A 5,353-nucleotide genomic window follows, 5' to 3' on the forward strand; every position below is an offset into this window, starting at 1 on the left:
TGCAGGTGCTCCAAACACTGCTTTGCAGGTAGTTAGTTGCTCATTAAATATTTGTTGCATGAATGTATAAATGTTTTTGCATTTTTAGCTACTTGTGAACAGTGCTATATAGGGTCTAAATCTTTGACTGAATCTCTTGTGATTCTGAGATTTCATGGGGTTACTGAGTCAAAGGAAAAAATTTTAAGGCTTTATGATATATATCATTAAATAGATTTTTAGAAAAGTTCTGATTTATGCTTTTAGCAGCATAAATGTTCATCTCATTACATTAATACATGCAAAAGTTAACCTTTGTTAATCTGAATGCTGAAGAATGCTACTCATTTTAAAATTTTACGTTAAAAACTTTCACAATTATCTGACTACTAGTAAATTTGAAGATTTAAAATTTAGCTTATTAGTTATTGATCACCTGATCACATTCCTTATTGATAGATTGTAGCAAATATTAAGATTTATTTTCATTTTTGTTAGGGATAATTTGTACACACCAAGTGAATATATTTAGGGAAAAAAAATACTCTTAAACCCACCGCCCAGTTTAAGAAGTAGGACATCATCAATTCTTTTGAAATCCCCATGAGTGCCTCCCAGTCCCCTTTCTCAGCATCTTTACAGAGAAACATTGCTTTTTTAATGTGTCCCAAATGGTATATTGTTTAGTTTTGCCTATTTTGAAGATGGAGTCGTACTGCACTTCAACATTGTATTTCTAAAATGTTTGATTTCTACAACTGCAACTCATTTATTTTTACTGCTTTATACTATTCTCTTATGTATATATACCACCATTTATTAATCCAGTGTCTTATCAGTGGGAAGTAGGGTTGTTTCTAACTCTTTGGTATGATAAATGACACTGGTGTAAACATTTTGTTTGTGATTTCTGAGCCATTATATGCAAACTCTCTGTAGGGTATATACTTAGGAGACGAATTTCTGGGTCATCGAGGATGTGGAGGTTCAACTTTTCAAGATAATGTGAAACTTTTCCAGTTTGGTTGTATTAATTTATGTTTTTAATAGCAATAGAGGGCTTCCCAGGTTTCCCAGTGGTAAAGAATCTGCCTGCCAATGCAGGAGACACAGGTTAGATCCCTAGGTCAGAAAGATCCCCTAGAGTAGGAATCGGCAGCCCACTCCAATATTCTTGCCTGGAGAATTCCATGGACAGGGGAGTCTGTCAGACTACAGTCTATGGGGTCACAAAGAGCTGGACAGGACTTACTGACTGAGCATGCATGCACTAGCAGTTGACAATATATTCAGTTCAGTTCAGTCGCTCAGTCGTGTCTGACTCTTTGTGACCCCATGGACTGCAGCATGTCAGGCCTCCCCGTCACCAACTCCCGGAGTTCACCTAAACTCATGTCCATTCAGTTGGTGATGCCATCCAACCATCTCATCCTCTGTCATCCCCTTCTCCTCCTGCCTTCAATATATTACAGACTGTATTTCTTCACATCTTTATAACATGTGACTTGAGACCCAAGGCTGCTGCTGCTGCTGCTAAGTCACTTCAGTCGTGTCCGACTCTGTGTGACCCCATAGACGGCAGCCCACCAGGCTCCCCCGTCCCTGGGATTCTCCAGGCAAGAACACTGGAGTGGAGACCCAAGGCGAACAGTGGGCAATTTGACAGTGCATAGCTAACTTCTAAAATTGACCCTAGGTCTTTCAGAGATTAAAAAAAAATCACTAATAATTGTATGAAAGAAAAATTTCTAGAGTTAATCTCCAGAGCCATTTTCTTGTTATGTTAGCAGAAAGGAAAAGATCAATGGCATTTTTGTCACTATATCTAGAATGATTTAAGAAATCACCTGCATGTCAGAGTACCGGCTGGAGCAAGGTACAGCCCTCTCTCAGAGGGATTGTCTCCTGAAGGAACCTATTTTTTTTAATGAATATTTTTTTTTCTGTTGGATATCCAAAGGGGAGTTGGCTGATGGTTATACAGGTCTGGAATTTTAGAAAAAGGGAATGTCATTATTGTTCCTTTTGAACAAATCAATCTAATGAGCATCTATTTTTAGTCTGCTTTATAAAAGACCCTAAGACCTGAGATGTTTGAGAGAAAAGAGAATATTACTCCCATTTCCACTCTGTTTCCTTTTAAGTTAGAAGATTTCAAACTCTCAAAAATAGGATTCATTCACTTTTATTTATTGCGAACAAGTTTTTGTCATTGATGTGTACCTCTGGTGTGTAATCACTAAGCCAAGGTTAGGTTAGGAGAAGGCAATGGCACCCCACTCCAGTACTCTTGCCTGGAAAATCCCATGGACAGAGGAGCCTGGTAGGCTGCAGTCCATGGGGCCGCTAAGAGTTGGACACGACTAAGCGACTTCACTTTTCACTTTTTACTTTCATGCACTGGAGAAGGAAATGGCAACCCACTCCAGTGTTCTTGCCTGGAGAATCCCAGGGATGGGGCAGCCTGGTGAGCTGCCGTCTATGGGGTCACACAGAGTCGGACATGACTGAGGTGACTTAGCAGCAGCAGCAGGTTAGGTGGCCTGGTTGATCCCTAAATACATGGAAAGTCATCATTTTAAGAAATGTTTTCAATAATACTATGTCAGAGTTAAACAACCAGCCCAGAGCTTTCTGTCCATCTTGTGCGAAAACCCATAGGAAATAACATGGAATTGATCCAAGGGGACATGGGAAAGTATTATCATTCAGCTATGGAAGGCCTGGGCTAGACCACTGCAGGCTAAATATGTCTTGACCCCCAGAACCCCTCTCTACCTGATGGAGGAGGCTCCAGCTGGCCTGAAGGAGAGCTATATATGTGGAAGTAGAGATGGGTGACTTGCTTTGCTGACACTCACCTTTGGGCCAAGCTAAGCTCAGTAAGTCCACTGGGCCACAAGACTTCTGGTCTCCAGGAAACTGGCCAAGGGTGGATATGCAGGAGATCAAGAAAAGAGCAGAGGAAAGAATGACCCCATGGACTATGGGGCCAAATCTGAACCTGACCTTTCCCATTGCGCCTCTGAGTGGGTCTTCTCCTCAGCTGTGCTTGTCTGCCAACCCAGATTACACACACAGCATTGACACACGCATACTCCACACTCATATTCTTTTGTCAACCTTTACATCACTCACTTCACCTTTAGCATATGTGGCCTTGTGCTATATTCACTTCAAAAAATAATTTCATTGAAGTGTAATTTGTATACCATGAAAGTTACCCATCTTAACTATATAATTCAATGATCTTTTTTGGGGGGTAAGTTTACTGAATTTTGCAACCATCCCCAAAATCCAGTTTCACAGTAGCTCTGTTACCTCAATAAGATCCTTCATGTCCATTGGCAGTCAATCCCTGTTTCCCACCCTCCAGGCCCAGAACCAACTAGTAATATGACTTCTTACAGATTTGCCTTTTCTGGACATTTCATATGAATGGAATCGTGCAAAGTGTGGTCTTTTGTGTTTGACTTCTTTTCAGTTAGTGTGAAGTTCTTCCATGTTGTAGCATGTATCAATTTTTCATTCCTTTTTATTGCTGAGTGGCTGGTGTTCATTGTGTTTAATCACTTGCCAGTTGATGGACATTTGGGCTGCTTCCGTTTGGGGGCCGTTATGAATAACCCTGCTGTGAACATTCATGTGTAAGTCTTTGTATAAGCCTAGTTTCCATTTCCCTTGGGTATATACATAAGAGTGGAATTGCCTCATCATATAAGTCTGTGTCTAACTTTTTAAGAAACTGCCAACCTGTTTTCGCATCAGCCGTACCATTTCATGTTTCCTGTGGTTGACTTCTTCTTATGAGCTCTGTTTCTGTTGATAGGCTGTAGCTTCCTGGGGACAGCATTTCCTGCCTGTAGCTCTGGGTAACCGTAATTCTCAGCATAGTCTGTGGTCCTTAATGATGATCTCTGTAATGGGTTGAATGGTGGCTGCAAAGATATATTCACATTGTGATTCTTGGAATCTATGAATATTACCTTATATTGTTGCAGGAAGGCGGACCCCTTCCAGGACCTGAGAGTGGGCTTTTGTCTAAAACTCGGAATTGAATTGTCCAAGGAGACACATATGCAGACAAAGCAAGAGGCTTTATTGGGAAGAGACACCCAGGTGGAGAACAGCAGAACATATGCAGACAAAGCAAGAGGCTTTATTGGGAAGAGACACCCAGGTGGAGAACAGCAGAACATATGCAGACAAAGCAAGAGGCTTTATTGGGAAGGGGGACCCAGGTGGAGAACAGCAGGCTAAGGGAACCCAGGAGGACTGCTGTGCCACGTGGCCACATGGACAGGCTACAGTCCATGGGGTTGCAGAGTCAAACATGACTGAGTGACTAACACTTTCACATATAAAGAACTATAAAGGCGGAAATTAAAAATTTTTCTTTATTATCCTGGAAAAGCCCTATCACTAACCTAGGATCCTGTCTTGTTCCCAGGAATGATTAATTGCTGTTAGAAGAGCCCCGTTTAAGGGCATGAGCACCCAAGAACAACAGTGATTTAGAAGCAAAGTGAAGGGAATGCTAGCTGCTCCATCTCTTTATTAGAGTGCTTGATGCATTCAGAGCACTTTGGGCTTGAGAGCCAACTCTTAGGAATAAAGGCAGGGCCCAGAGAGGGGCATAAGGAGGTCAACATCTAGCTTAAAATGTGCCATATTGGGGATCTTGGGTGAGAATGGGTACCTAGAGAGTGACAGGGCTGGAGCCTTTTGTTCCCAGGCTATTAGTGTTTAGATGGTCGCCTTTTGTTCTCTGTCCACCCCTCCACCTCTGATTTAAAGTTGACTAATTTTTAAGAAGCGGTGTGGCAATTAAAAATTGATGAATCACTGTAAGCACAGTAGCAAGGCAACTGATGTAGAGACACATGCTTTACCTAGGTAATTCACATGGGCTTCCTGAATGTTGGTGGGACTTAAACATCTAGAAAATTAATTCACGATAGGGATTCATTTATCCTTCTGTTGATAAAACTAGTTCTGTGAACTACAAACTTAAATTTAAAGTTTAAAAGTACTTACAGTAATGGAAGTGTCTTTTAATACTGCTTTAAATGAGTAAAGCCAGAATGCTCAATTCATTCTGGAATACATCATGGGAAAATAAGCAAATTATCTAAAACCAGCCGATTTACAATTTAAATTGGAAGTTCTTTGTGTTGTGAGCTATAAGTTTCAGTTTTCCTTGGATTACCTACAAAGAGATAGGATAACATTAAAAATTCTGAAGGAAAAAAGGGTGTGGTAGAGAAACCCCCTCCGGAGACTTCAATCTATTCTAGGGTTTTGCTCCCCCTGAGGATGAGATGGCTGGATGGCATCACTGACTCGATGGACATGAGTCTCAGTGAACTCTGGG

At 41.2% G+C, this 5,353-nt stretch overlaps 1 long non-coding RNA gene across 1 annotated transcript; it reads right to left on the bottom strand.

The window, feature by feature from the left end:
* Positions 1 to 2,464: 2,464 nt before the first annotated feature.
* LOC113892934 lies at positions 2,465 to 4,265 on the bottom strand. Its single transcript, XR_003511175.1, has 3 exons — positions 3,754 to 4,265; positions 2,841 to 2,901; positions 2,465 to 2,533 (listed from the first exon to the last, which is right to left on the bottom strand). It is a non-coding gene; the product is annotated as an uncharacterized LOC113892934 (long non-coding RNA).
* Positions 4,266 to 5,353: the final 1,088 nt, after the last annotated feature.

The sequence above is a fragment of the Bos indicus x Bos taurus genome, chromosome 5 (genome assembly GCF_003369695.1).
Source record: "Bos indicus x Bos taurus breed Angus x Brahman F1 hybrid chromosome 5, Bos_hybrid_MaternalHap_v2.0, whole genome shotgun sequence".
Taxonomy (NCBI): Eukaryota; Metazoa; Chordata; class Mammalia; order Artiodactyla; family Bovidae; genus Bos; species Bos indicus x Bos taurus.